Source organism: Cricetulus griseus, chromosome 3 (genome assembly GCF_003668045.3).
Source record: "Cricetulus griseus strain 17A/GY chromosome 3, alternate assembly CriGri-PICRH-1.0, whole genome shotgun sequence".
Taxonomy (NCBI): Eukaryota; Metazoa; Chordata; class Mammalia; order Rodentia; family Cricetidae; genus Cricetulus; species Cricetulus griseus.
In genome coordinates this window covers 17,589,546-17,604,777 of record NC_048596.1, presented here as the reverse complement: position 1 = coordinate 17,604,777, position 15,232 = coordinate 17,589,546, and the positions used below count along the sequence as shown (strand labels likewise).

Here is a 15,232-nt window from a genome sequence, read left to right as displayed (position 1 = left end):
ATCTGCGGACAAATGACAACTTTTGGTCCCGTTTCAAGCAGGAAGGGAAATTAGAGATCAGAAAAGTCTGAAAGTGATGAGCAGGGAATATTCAAAGCATTTTTTCTTTTTTGAGACAGGATTTAACTACATAGCCCTGGCCAGGCTGGAACTCACTACAAAGACCAGGCTGGCCTCAAACACATAGCCAGCTACCTCTTTCTGCCTCCTAGCACTGGGATTAAAGGCAGGCATGTACCACTATGCCCAGCTCAGGTTTTCTTTCTTGTGGCCTGACCCAGTCTCTCTGATTTTGGGGTGATTTGGCTCCCAGTGGATTGGTGTCAAGTTTTCAGATCATCTGAAGCTTTTACATTGAGAACATCCTGCATCCCGCATGCTCTCCTTGCCTCCCTGAAGAAGTATTCCACATGACCTAAAATGTTAAAACTCTTGGGCTAGAGGGAACCCCATTGTTTGGCAGATGAGGAAGTGAAAGCCCAGAGAAGAATTCTGATTTAGGGACCCCCAATCCTGCCTTTGCGCCCCCTCCCAACATTCCCTAACCAGCATCTATGCTCAATGTTTTTCAAACAACAGAGAAAAGCCCTGTAAAGGTTTCCGCCATACTCAGAGTTGAAGCTGGGTTTCTACAGTGGCCCATCCTGAGGGACTCTTTCCCACTCACACAGCCTCTTTCTTAATCTGCCACTTGCCCACATCCGCCTACCTGGCCTCCAGAAACCCTGTCGGTCTTCCCACCTACCCAGCAGGCTCCTGCTCCAGCCTCCTACATTCTTAGTCAAGCCAGGGATGGGTGATGGCCTTCTCCCAACGCTGTGTATGAAAAGAGCAACCAACCGTCCCCCCCCACACACACACACACACTTTTCTATCTACACTGCTTAGAATTTCCCATGTATTCTTTAAGTCGGCTATGCTTGCTTACACCCACTGTCTCTCAGGGCCTCTCTCAGGGTCTTTGCCCACTCTGCTCACACTTCCTCCCTGACTCCTATGATAATGACTGGCTCATGCAAGTTCTCAAAAAATATTTGCCGGACAAATGAATGTGAATGGATGAATGAACACTCAGGATGAGAACACAACCCTCAAACTCAAATTCTTTGTGCAATACCTTATTGTACTATCAGTTCTAGGTAGCCACCAATCTTCAGACTGCAGAAAAGACTTACAAATTCAAAGATGAAATAACTCATTTTAGCTACTCTGTCTACTTTCTTCCTTCTGGCTTTTTTTTTTTTTTTTTTTTTAAGACAAGGTCTCACTGCATAGCCTTGGCTGGCCTATGTAGAGGGTAGACTTGAACTCACAGAAATTCACCTGAGGATTAAAGTCGTGAGCCACCACACACTGCACTAGGCAGCATGGCTTTCTTTCTAACACTAAGGATCAACCACTTAAAAGTTAGCGCTGGGTGTATATAATAGCTCTTTCATGGGGGTGGGGGTGGGGTGCTGGCTATGGCTGGGACTTTTCCATCTCCCTGCTTTCCAGGCAAGAGGCTATCTCATAATGAACTCCCGACAACAAGACTGAGTTAGCCAGTCTTGAAATTATTTTATTCAGATGTTTTCATAGCTGGATCTAATAAGAAACTATTCCATATTCACTGGTGTGGAACTCTTGAGATATATTCTGAATGCATTTTAGAAAGCTTTAACGAAAAACAATGCTGGGGAATTTCACAGATGACCCTGTAATGGAGACAAGCTATAGGTAAGACCTTAACTGACTTGTATTCTGTCCCAAAGCACAGGATAATAAACCTGGAAGAATAAGCCAAGTTCTGTGCCTGCCAATAGGTGGCAAGCCTCCACTTGTGCTCTGAGTCATTTTTTTAAAACCCGCCCCCCAATTTAAGACTAAGCGATCTGTAGCTTAAAATATTACTCTGCATTTATTTTAGCCTAGTAGAGATCGAAGTGACCCTGAGGGCTGGAACAGTGATGAATCTTAAGTGCTGGAATGCACCATGTAGAAAGGGTTTCCTTCTAAGGCAGAGGAAGGGCTCTGCTCTGTAGACATCCCTTACGATAATCCGCACATGTGGGGATTAAATATGCAAATGCAAGAGCGGAGCTGGATATGCTAACGATGAATAGCTCTCATTAGTTTTCAGATCTTAAATGGTATCTCAGGATCCAGGTCTTCCCCTGTCCTGTAGGAGAGAAAGTAGTGTAAGCTCAGTGGGCACTCTGAACGAGGCCCTGCCCTGCCACGTGGATGAAGGAGGAATGTGCAGAGGGGTCTCTGCAGGCAAAGGGGGTACTCAGAGAAGAGGGCCAGAAAAGAGGAGGTGAGTGGCAAGACAGGTTGGGAGGCCCTACTTGGTGGGTCAAAGGACAAACAACAATGTGAACAGCATATATGAAGATTACTATCAGATGTCAGTCAAAAACAAGCACGATGCGAAAGTGGCACAAAAGTTATCAGTTTGAGTCAGAATGTCCTTGGCTTATTGGAAAAATCACCTGTGACAACATGTACCCCGTTCCCATGCCAGACTTAGCAGTTCGGCACTGCACACAAAGCACTCGGGTCTAGACACTAAGCATGAGCAATGGGGGGTGGGGGGTGGGACAACCACCAGGTTTCACGGATGTTAGCCCAATACTCATAATGTGAGTGGGAGAGTTGGGGGTAATAATGAAACTGAAGATCCGATACACAATATGTAGAATTGATTCCCCCCCCCCTCAAAACTTACTTGCTGTTACCAGGAGTGGGTCTGTTTCAAGTTAAGGCACAAATTAAAGCCTTTCGCAGTGGAAGGGGGCCGGGGAGAGCCGGTCGTTCGGTAGTTTAGAGGAATGAGCCCTGATGGACACGCTAACTGATACATTAGAGCTTTTGCTTCGACTGTCGTATAAATGCCTCCCTAACCGAGAAATTAGGTCTGTGGGTTGCAAAAGTCGACTGCGGATTGATTAATCAGCTCTACCAGCATCGTGTAACTCGACTAAGTAAAGTGGAGTCCAAACTATGCTCCAACCCGAGTCTCAGAGTCACCCTAGCTTGTCACACACCACGCCACTGCTAATTAGGAAGTCTCCCGAGGTGCTTGGATGACTGTAAAAGGATGACTGTAAGGCAGACCTGAAGGCAGGCTACTTCACAGGCGTGCGGAAACATTTACCGTCCATTGCTCTACACACAATGTTGCTTTTCAAGCTGGCTCTTAACACTCAGCCCTGGGTCCCAAACACTCTCGGTGGTTCCTAACACGCGTCCGACGCCGGCCTGTTTGGTCATCCCGATATCCCTTGATTCGAGTGACAGACAGCACCACCCCGCTTTGACACACGGGTGGCTGGCAGTAGTGCGGGCGTCCCGGGTCCCTAAAAACTCCGCTAAGTCAAAGCTGCATCTCCAGCTAACAGTGCTGTCGGCTTGCCTGCGAAGCCACCCCCGCCCGCCCGCCTGTCACGGAACCCCGGCCTCGCATGCCACCGGCAATAGCAGCGACAAGGGACAGGACTGGGGCTGAGTGAGGGCTTCGGCTCAAGCCGAGAGGCGGGCGGCGCAGTGACAGCGCCTCGGCCGGATCCCCCGTCCCCGTCCCCCGCGCCCGGGGACGGCCTCTTCGGGCTGCGGGAGCCCCCGGCACCCCGCGGCCGCGCGTGAGGACAGCGAGGGCCCGGGGCGTCCCCGCCGCACGTCCCGCTGAGCGCAACGCGACCCGGAGCAGCGCAGCGAGCCCCGCAGGCGGCCGTCCCCGCCACCCCGCGCCACCCGGCCGGCGCCCGGCCAGCACCGACCTGCTCTCCACGCCCGGCGTCCCCTCCGCGCACGGCCACTGGCGGCCCGGGCGGGCCGCGGTCCCCTCCCCTCGGCGGCGGCGGGCGGCGGGCGGCGGGCGGGCCGATCCGGGTGACTCCGCGCCGCCCCGCCTCCCTCCGCGCCGCTTCCGCCCCGCGGCTCCCCGCTCCGCTTCCCGCGCTCGCGCCCCCTGGCGGCCGCCCCGCCCGCCCGCCGCCGCGCCACGTCAGGACCCGCGCTCCCAGGGCCTCTCCGGGAAACTGAGGCGCACGCACGGGCCGTGCGTTGCTCGGGATAGAAGCCACACACCCTCGACCCCCTGCACCCGCGTCACTGCCAACCTAGAAAACTCAGAGCCTCCTCTGCGCGATGAACTTACTCCGCGGTGGAGGCTGGCCTCGAACCTTTGGTCATCCTCCACCCCACAAGTGCGGGATTTCAGAGGGCGCAGCACCGGGTCCGGCCCCCCCATCTATTTTTTTTTTTTCCCTCCAGAGCAAAGTCTCGCAGAACAATTTTGAGAATTTAGAAGCCAGGAATCGCAGAATATAGGAACCAGACGCCTCAGTCTCTCAGTGCCCGCAGGATTTCTGCTTGCTAAAGATGGCAAGTGCAACTCGAAGAAACCATTCTGAGCCAGGTAACCCAATCACAAAAAGACAAACATGGTATGTACTCACTCATATGTGGACATAGTTGTGACCGTGCTTTATCAGAGCTGTTTTTATAATGTTGCTCAGAATGGTTTCCTTCCAGATGATGATTGAGAAGCTAATTTAAAAAAAAAAAAAAATGGTGCCAGGTACCACAAGAGTAACAGAACTGTGCTGTTTTCTGGGATTTTGTTTTTTACATTTTTTTTTAATGGAGTGTGCTGGATGTCTCTACAAGTTTGTTCAAATGACTGCAGAACCTGGAAAAGCTGTAGCTGCTATTGATGCATAACATACTGCTATTATTGGTCTTTTTATATAAATATATATACATATATAATTTGAATTTTAGGAAACTTTAGCTGTGCTGTCAACTTTGGAAAAAAGTATCCCAGTTTACTATGTTGAGTTGGCATTGTACAGAAATTAACAGCCATATTGGTCTAGAAATGTTGAACTTAATTTTTTTCCATTTGTACAGAGGTAACACACTGTATTAAATATGTAAGGTCTTATCTACATGGGTTTGATTACAAAAACTAATAAAGTATTCTCTAAATAAAAAAAAGAATATATATAAAAAAAAGATCGCAAGTGCTTGGAGGTGCTGCTGTGATTGCCGGGCTCCATGGTCAAGGCAGCTACCTAGCAGATTTGAAGACTGTAGGCATCTCCTATCACTATGCACACACAGCAAAGATACACCTTTATTTCAAATTTTTCATTAGCTCTATTGTTTCTCGGTCCCTCTACTCTTAAAAGATCATAGTAAACTGGACATAGCATAAATGTATCGTTTGGATCGTTTTTAAGCACGCACTTCATCCACAGTAGGTACATTCACATTGCTTTGCAGCCATCGGTCATCCTGTCCATCACCAGGACCTTTTAATCTTCCCAAACTGGAACTGCTCTCATCATAGCGGAACTCCCCACTCCCTAGTCACGGCAATCTCTTCTCCCGTGTCCTTAAGAATTCCCCCACTCTGGACACCTCCTAAAGGGAACCAATCCATGATACTTCTTGCCCTTTTGGTGTCTGGCTTACCTCAGATAGAGCAATGCCCTAAGTTTCCTCTGTGTTGTGCCATGTGTCAGCATCTTCTTCCTTTTTACTGCTGAATACTCCCCATCGCCTAAGTAAGCTGCGTTCTGTGTATGCATTTGCCCTTTAGCGGGAGTTTCAGTGGGGTTTCCCTTTTGGCTCTTGGGAATAAGGCTACGGCCAAAAGTGTACACCTATCTACTGGAGTCACCGTGTCCAGTGTTTTGAAGCACGTATATAGACGTGAAACTGCTGGGTCACCTATATTGTTCTCTCCTTTGCAGTTTGAATACTGAGGGAAGAAATTTTCATAGTAAAACGTAAATATTCCAGATTTTTGTTTTTAAAAAAAATTAGCAAATGCTTCAGTTGCCTGTGAAACAACGAGCCTTCTCTCCATTTTCAAGTAACAGAAAATCTATTACATAGAGCTATAATAACTGTTATTCTTTCAGGGTCTCTCTATTTTATGGCTCTAGCTGTCCTAGAACTCACTCTGTAGACCAGGCCACCTCCCTGAGGTCCACCTGTCTCTGCTTCCCGAGTGCTGGGGTTAAAGATGTGTGTCATGATGCCTGGCTGATAATATTTATTATTAACTAACACAATTTTGTTTTTTGTGTATATGCTTTCCTAATGTGGCTTAGAGCCATGTATTCCTTATGAAAGCCAGATGAACTAAAAGCAAAGATTTCATTTTGAAATTAGAACTTTGGAACGTCTTCACTCAGCTATATCTAAACTTTTCTCTTTTTAGCATTTATTTATTTATTTACTGGGGTAGGGGACACTGGAGGCAGGGTCTCATGAGGAGGTCAGAGGGCAACTTCTGAGAGTCAATGCTCTCCTTCTACTGTGTGACTATCAGACTTGACAGCAATTGTCTTTCTCTCTGAGCCATCTCTCCAGGCCCTAATCTGAACATTTTCCTTTCACCTAAGAGTCAGTTCCTGAATAATCAGGCTATTGACTCCCATCTGTTCTTTGGTTGGTCCACTGAAGTTTGAGACTAATTGCCCGAGTATGTCTCCAAGATCTAAGTCATGACTGGAATAGCAACGCTCTTCTGAGGCAGGCAAAGGTAGGAACGGTTTAGTGCCCCAAGACTCCCATTTAGCTTGGGGTTCCAGATCACCCTCTGTGATGACGCACACCTGCTTCCATCTCTCAACAATACATTTCCTGACCTGGAACTGTAACAATCGAATAGTTTCCATTCAAGTGTATTCCCAACATATTCACATATAAAGAAGAAAAAGGGGGTTTGGCTGATCTGGCCTGAACTGGTTTTGTATGTGTTTCTCCCATTTAGAGAGAATCTCCTATTTACTAACTTGTGCTTATGCATAATTGGGTATACATATGATTAAAATCAGATGCATTCCAGGAAGAGCCAGACAGGCACAGTGAGAAAAATGAATATATGACCTAATCTATCAGTCAAAATAGAGAACAACTCAAAACACACCCTTTGGTAACCAACCCCTCCTTCCTTTCGGCCATGTGGAGAACTCAGCTGCTTTCTGGGGCTCTTGGGGACTCTCTGTCCTAGGGCCACTGAGTTCAGTTGCTGTCTGGGGCCCTTGCGAACTCTGTCCTGGGGCCCTTGCAGACTGTGTCATGGGGCCACTGACAATCTTGGCAGTGGATCCCTCTCTAACCTCTACTGTTACTTGGCTCCAAATAAAGTTATCTTGCTGCTTTTGTGAATCTGTGTGAGCCCTTGTTTTCAATCATTCGGATAAGAGGCTGAGAATGTTGAAACACCCAGTCCAGGGCAACTTTTCCTCTCATCAAGGGGAACTCGCTGCACTCCTGGCACAGAACGGGGCTGTGCTAAGCATCTGGGATTCAGGCTGCCCAACAGACAGCAGGCTCGTGCCATTGTGGAAGCCATATTCCACAGTGATGTGACACGAGATAAATTATTTGCCAGATCAGCACTGTGAAGGAAACAAGCCAGGGGACACAGTAGATTAATGATGAAGAATTAACCCCCTATGCGCTGGGCACCCGTTGCACATAAGAATCAACTTCTCTCAGCTACAGCAAGGCTGGTGGGAGTTGCTATAGCAGTCCTTGAAGGAATGGAAAAGCAGTTACTCAATCTATTTCTTTTTCCTATTTGGTGGTTCAGTGAGGAATCTAGCTAAAATAAAGGGAGAGGTTTCTTTGACTATAAAGGTGGTGGGGAAGTCTCTCTGCAAAAGGGATGTTTTCTGAGACCAAAATGAGGAGGAATCAGCCTTGCAAAGAGCTAAGGCAATGAGTGAGTGCCTTTCGGGTAGAAGAAACTGCACAGCCCTGGAAACCAAGAGCAACTTGGCAAATTGTAGAAGCACACGAGGATCTGGTGTGAGCAAGCAACTAGAGAATGGAGAGGAGGCTGGAAAGCTCACAGAGGCCAGCGAGACGGCTCTTCGGGTAAAGGCGCTTGCTGCCGCCAAGTCTGAGGACCTGAGTTTACTTCCAGAAAGTTGCCCCCTGACCTTTACATATGCACACAAACACCAAGTAAATAAATAGCAATAGAAAGGAAACAGGGGGGAGGGCCATCCTGAGTCTAGCAGGCCATGACAGACTGAGTTTTATGATCAATATCCTCAGTGAGAGGACTGGGGGCTGGGGATGTAGCTGAGCTGGTAGATTGCTTGCCCAGCATGTGTGAGGCCTTGGGTTCAAGGCCAGGTACCACGTACCACCTGAGGTGGCACACACCTGTAATCTCAGTATAAGTAGAAGCAAGAGGGTCAGAAGTTCAAGATCACCTTTGGCCACGCAATGAATTCAAAGCCAGCCTAGGGTACACCAGACTCTCCTGAAAGGTGTGGGGTAGATAAAGAGGGCTTGGTTAGGCTACCTTGTAAGACATAAGGTTCGAAGGTAACATTAAAACTTATGAACAGAGACTGGAGAGATGGCGAAGCTGGTAAGAGCACTGGCTGCTCTTCCAGAGGACCCGGGTTTGATTCCCAGCGCCCACATGGCAGCTCATGATCGTCTATAAACCCAGTTTCAGAGGGTCAGATATGTCCTTCTGGCCCCTGCTCAAACCAAGAGTGTGCTTGGAACATAGACATACATACAGGCAAAACACCCATACACATAAAATAAAAATAAATAAACCTTTAAAAATTGTGTAAATATATGCTTCCTTCCCCTGCCAGTAATTTTCAATAAACCAAAGCCCTGAATTCTTATCAGCTGTGGTGACCCCTACCTGCCAGGACACTCTGGGTCTGAATTTTCACTGTCCTCACCGGGGAACATTGCAAAAGAGCAATTGGTCAATGGCTCAGCCCCACAATAGGAGCCTTTTCTTGAATGTACCTTGTCTTAGCCATAAGCTGATTAGAGGAACAGGCTGCACGGAAGCTGCCTGTCACAGGACACCAGGCAGGTATTAGTCCTGGAGCAGCCAGGGGCCCAGCTGTGGGCAAGGAGCACAGCTGACCAGCCATTCTTACTCCTATTTCTAAGTAAAAGGTGGACCAGAACCGGGGCATAATACAGATGAGGCAGGGTTGCAACTTCAAATGCCACGAAGGAAGAGGCATCACGGGGACATTTCTATGAACTATTCATCAAAAGGGGTCAGAACATCTGGGGGTGGGGGGCAGGACAGAGTCAGTAGAAGATGAACCCTGGGAGGATGTAAATACAAAGTGAAGACAGTGCTCCCTGAGAGGATGGAGGAGTCGAGGATGGTCTTGACACAGCCACATTTGTTTGGGGGACTTGTGCGGGGTCAGGGCCACCTCCTGGCAGTGGTTCCTAACCTGTGGGACGTGACCCCGTCGGCAAACCTCTATCTCAAAAAATATTTGCATTGCCATTCATAGCAGTAGCAAAATTGCAGTTATGAAGTAGCAATGAAAGCAATTTTATGTTTGGGGGTCACCACAGTGTGAGGAATTGTGCTCAAGGATCACAGTGTTGGGAAGGTTGAGAACCCCTGTGGCAGAGAAAAATAATAGGCTCCACTCAGGAACCTAGAGGGATGCAATTCCTACCTTGTTCCTAGAAAAGTTCCCTGCAAGAAAGTTGTAAAGAACAAAGCAAACAAAAACTGTACCCAGTTTCTTTTTAGGGCCTTCTGGTGCTATGCAGAAGGCCTGCTGTTATTCTCATCTACCTGTGGAAGCCTCAACTGCCTTCATATTTCATCACAGTCAAAAATAAAAACCAAGCCAGGCGTAATGGCACATAGTATCATCCCAGCACTTGACGAAAGGCAGAGGCAGGTGGGTCTCTGTGAATCGGAGTCCAGACTAGTCAAAAATGTAGAGTTCTGGGCTGTAGCATGAGTTCTAGCTGGTACTGATAATAAAAACCCAGAGACAGACATTGGAGTTAAAGCTGAAGATCTAGTGGCTGGCAAAGCAGCCAGCCACTAAAGAGTTCTCACCTCTACCAAGTCTCAGACTGAAAGGACAATCCTGTCCTCAGATTGCATCTCCAGACTTCACTGCTCCTTAGGCTGCACTGAGCTCCTGTCTCTTCCAGCCATATATTCCTCTGTAGTGCTGAGATTAAGGGCCTGCGATCCCAAGTGCTGAGATCACCTTTGTGTGAGCTCTGTTTCTCTTTTAGACTGGATCAATTTTGTGTAACTCAGGGTGGCCTTGAACTAACTGAGATCCGTTTGCCTCTGTCTCCCAAGTGCTGGGATTAAAGTGCCACCACTGCCTGGCCTCTATGGCTAACTAGTGACTTAGCTCTTAACTAGGTGTGGCTAGTCTCCTTTAATACAAATACCCATCCATTTTACGTACCTGTCAAAGATATATCACTTCCTAAATAACATCTGGCAATGCAGAAGCTAAAATACTGAAGATGATTTTGTTTTTATTTTATGTGTCTTGAGTGTTTTGTCTGCATGTGTGTCTGTGCACCACTTGTGTGTCTGGTGTCTAAGGAGGACTGGAGTTACAGATGCTTGTGGGCTGCCATGTGGGCACTGGGAATCAAACTCAGGTCCTCTAAGAGAGAAGTCAGCACTCTCTTAATCACTGAGCCATCTCTCCAATGCCCCAAGGCATTTTTGTTTGTTTTTGAGACAGAGCTTCTCTGTGTAACGGCTCTAGCTGTCCTGGAACTAGCTCTGTAGACCAGGTTAGCGTCAGACTCACAGAGATCCGCCTGCCTCTGCCTCCCGAGTGCTGGGATTAAAGGTGTGCGCCACCAATGCCCGGCTAGTTTTTCTTCTTTATCAGTGAGAGAAAATTTCTTCTAGAAACAGAACAAGGATTCTTCATTTGAGTAGAATTAATTATTTTGTTAAAAAAAATCTTAGTGGTTATTTATTTTGTGTGTGTATTTGCATGCCTGTGTGCGCCACTGTGCTCCTGTGGAGGTCAGAGGACAACTTGCAAGAGACGTTCTCTCCTTCCACCATGTGGATTCCGGGAATCTCCCCATTCCTCCACACACATGGACCTCATCCTGCCTTTTCGCCTCTACAGCTGGACTTGTTTTTGCAGCTTTGTTCTAACCTGGGGCCACTGCTGCCTCTGGGCTTCTTCACTGAAATTCCAGTCGATAGACCCTACTCACATGTCTCTCGGCTTCCTAGCTGTACAGGAGGGCTTCAGAAACCTCCTGAACACTGCTGTGGCCTCTTAACCCTTTATAGCCATTCTGCAAGGCACACATATGCAGATGAATATAGATGTATTTACTGAATGAAATATAATGTGTGATCTGAAGTGAACATGAAAAACTAAGATTGCAAGCCCAGTGGTGGCGGTGCACGCCTTTAATCCCAGCACTCGGGAGGCAGAGGCAGGCAGATCTCTGTGAGTTCGAGGCCAGCCTGGTCTACAAGAGCTAGTTCCAGGACAGCCAGAAGTACACAGAGAAACCCTGTCTCAAAAAACAATAACAACAACAACAACAAAAAAGATTGAATAAAAGAACTTGTGTTATTGTTTAATAATAACCAATGTTCTATGCTAACACACACATACACACACACACACACACACACAGAGAGAGAGAGAGAGAGAGAGAGAGAGAGAGAGAGAGAGAGAGAGAGAGAGAGAGAGCCTCCATCTTCCAGGAGTGGCAGATAGCCAGAGACTGACCAACGAGAGTCACTATGATGGTTTCCCATATTGTTATTGGAAGTCACACCCAGGTAAATATGTGCGTGACCCAAGAATCAGATCTAGTCTGCTTCTAGGCTGGGGAGACAGGAGCTTGTAGAACTGTTTGTCACTTTCCCCACCCCTCATGGGAGAACCCGAGGAAGAAGCTTTCACCAAAGACAATGATGCTAAAAAGTGGAGGTAGATTTTAGACTACAGACTGGGGCACCTGATCCAATTGCGTGTGAAGGTGTCATGCATCCATTTTTAGTTACCAAAGACACTAATGCTAAACAGAAACGAAACTCTTACTGTAGCATTAAAAAAAAAAAAAAGATGTACTATACTTTTAAAGGTTACATTTTGCGCTCTCGGCATTAGCCCCATCTTCCTTGAACTCCTGTGCTGAGAGCGAAGAGGAGGAAGAAGTCAAAGTGCAGGCTGATGCTCTAGAAAGATGAGGCAGAAGCCCCAGTAAACGAGCTTGTCCACCCACGAAGGCAGAGGGGCAGAAGTAGGGGATGCTGAAGGCCAGGACGCTGTACAAACTGTTGGACTGTGTGCTACTGTCAGTGTTAAATTTCAATGGACCTGGAACATCACCATCTCTTGCAGAGACCACTTGAGAGACTTGACTGCCCTCGCTACAACCAAAACAGTCCTGCTGGCCCTCTGCCCTGAACCTGTGGCATTCTGGACCCGTTTTGTTTTCACTTGGCCAAGTGTAACTTGTATACAATAAATTATCTTTTGCTGTCTCAGCTGAAGAATCAAAAAAAGATTGCATTTTATCTATTTATCTATTTATTTTTCATTTGAGACAGGCTCTCACTATGTAGCTCTAGCTGGCTTCAAATTCTCAGAGATCCAGCTGCTTCTTAGTTGCTGGGATTAAAGGCAGGTGTCACCAGGTCCAGCCAAAACATTTTATTTATGTGTCTGTATGGTGCGTGTGTGCATGCATGCGTGAAGAGAGAGAGAGAGAGAGAGAGAGAGAGAGAGAGAGAGAGAGAGAGGATCCCCTGGAGCTGGAGTTACAGGTGGATCTGAATTCCCCAATGTGAGTGCTGGGCACTGAACCCGGGTTCTTTGGAAGTGCAGCAAGCTCTCCTAATTGCTGAGATGTCTCTCCAATCCTGGCTCATGACTTTTAATGTTAAGACTATAGAGTCCCTAACTTGGGGCATGAAAGCAATTATGAGTTCATGAAGGTGGAGGATGGCAGGTGTATTTCTTCTAACTGGCCTTACTAGAAAATTAGTAAGTTTCTCCAAAATAGTTAGACCCTTTAACTTGCCATTAATTTTTTTTATTGGTCTGTGAAATTATGAAGTAATTTTATTGGTTAGTTATAAACCACGGTGTATATAAACATTTATGAATTTGGGAAAGGAGTAGAATTGTGGTCCTGTAATTTCTTAGCTTATTTTCGATTGATCTGATTTCAGAGAGGACTTAAGGAGGCCCATCAAGTCCTTTGATCTCATGTTCAGCCAGTGTGGTGTCTCCAGATCCAAGGCCTGGCTGGAACAATCTATAGGAAGTCAAAGAGGCCTTTTCCCTCCCCATGAGGGGAACATGAAGCCAAGAAAGGGTTTTATTTGTCTGTTCCCAGGACCGTGTGTAGAAGGCCAGCAGGGTGTGAGCAAAAACAAGCAACAGCCCACCCTGAAGCTGCTCTCTGCTTCCCGGGCCTGGGCTGTAAGTGTCCTGGGTCTCAGCAGACCCTACAGGCATCCCAGTCAGGAGGATTTAGCCAGTGTGTGAGGGAGGGGAAAATAGGGAAAGATGCAGGAAGAGAAGGGGTGGGGTGAGGATTGTTAGATCCAGGAGAAAGACAGGTGAGGGGAAGCCTTTGTAAATGGTGGAATGTAACTTTTAGGAGGAGGGAGAGGACACGTGTTTGCTTAGGCGTCTGTCCAGCAACGTTCCTTGGGGTTTAAGAGTCTGAATGAGACCAGTGTTTTAGTGACCCTGAAGTCAGACTCCAGGAGGGAAAGGGGCCCTGCATGAGTGCCAGGAGCGTAATAGGATGACAGACTGTAGTACTGCGAGTAGAAGACGATCCTTTACACATGGGGACTTTAGCTTCTCCTGGTCTGATGCCAGATTTGCCCAGAGCCAGAGCCAAGTTGTTCCTTCTGTTGAAGGTTTTGGGGATGGTCATGCTCACTGGTGTTTCTGTTGCCATGGAAAAGGGAGTTTTACCAGCTCACTCCTGGACAGACTGGTTTGGATGCTACGCTGTCCCATGCTGAGTTAGACCTTCAGCATGTTGGTAAAGTAGGTGGGGAGACTTGAGAGTACACACTCCTCACACACCAGATATACACATGTGTGCACACGTGTACCTTTGATGCAACAGACAGGCTGATCCCTGCTACAGGATCCTTAGTCCCATAACTCCTTTGGCCTGGAACGTTTACTGCTCTGTACTTGGTAGGCTGCACCCAGCACCCACAGCAGGTGGTTCACAACCACCTGTAACTTTACCTCTGGGGACACAATGACTTTGGCTTCCATGGACACTACTGTCATGGGTACATATATACACACATGCACACACACACACACACACACACACACAAACACACATGCACACACACACACACACACACACAGAGAGAGAGAGAGAGAGAGAGAGAGAGAGAGAGAGAGAGAGAGAAAGAGAGAAAGAGAGAGAGAGAGAGAAAATCCTTTCAACTCTCAGGTAAAACCTTGAAGATATATTAATAGGTCAGGCACCGTGGCACATGACTTTAGTCCCAGCACCTCAGGGGCAGAGGCAGCAGGACTTCTGTGAGTTCAAGGGCAGCCTAATCTAGTAAGATCCAGGGCAGCTAGGACTACATAAAGATCCTTTCTCAAAAAACAAACAATAAAGATGTATCAAAGACCACAACTACCTTCCACAAACCCAGAAGCTAAACATATCGCCAGATGTCACTAGAAACCTACAGGAGTGTTCTCCACTGCCCTGTGTCGGTCTGGGTGTCCTACCAACATATTCAGAAGGCACCTTGATTTCTGCTTTTCTCTTGTTCCATGACCACACAAGTTCTTGTAACCTTTTGCACGCTGGAGCGTACCATTTAGGGTGATGTGACTCCATGTTCCCAGAATGCAGTCATTTATATTTGGCTCAAAACCAGTTATCTTACTCTCAGGGGTAAGAGCTGTGGTTGGCATCAACACACCCATCTCTTAAAGGTGTGTAGGTTTAGAAACCCGAGGCCGGGAGATGAAGGCTTAATCCAGAAACTAAACCGTTCTTCATCCCTGATACCTTGTTGTTCATAGAGTGACCTGTAGTTGGGCAGCACCCCAAGAAGCAGTGCCCGCGAGAGCTCCGGGATGCTGTAATCACCCTGCCCTTTGTGCTGGCCACCCTGCTGGTACCCGCACAACAGTCCTGTTTGCAGCCCTCCTCCAGCTCTCCTCTTCCCAGGGGGGCAAGCAGCATGAGCAGCAGCAGCAGTGGCGGCATCTCCATGCTGCGGGCTGAGTGGCAGCCTGGCCGTTCAGGAGTTGCCCAGAGCCTCCTGGTGGCCTGAGACCGGAAGCCACGCTCCCATGTCCATCCCCACCTCTGCCACCGTCCTTCCCATCTCTCTATCACACATTCATTTATTAGAGTGGTGTTGCAGTCTGTGTGCGTCACACGGCATATTATTTTGCCCAAA

At 47.6% G+C, this 15,232-nt stretch overlaps 1 protein-coding gene across 1 annotated transcript in view; it reads right to left on the bottom strand.

Annotated features, from left to right (window-relative positions):
• The window catches only part of LOC100752556 (dynamin-binding protein), a 101,206-nt gene extending 97,322 nt beyond the window's left edge, over window positions 1-3,884 (bottom strand). Inside the window, exon 1 of the mRNA XM_027407253.2 lies at window positions 3,762-3,884. The gene's annotated coding sequence lies outside the window, so the exon portion shown is untranslated. The remainder of the gene's footprint in view (window positions 1-3,761) is intronic.
• Window positions 3,885-15,232: the final 11,348 nt, after the last annotated feature.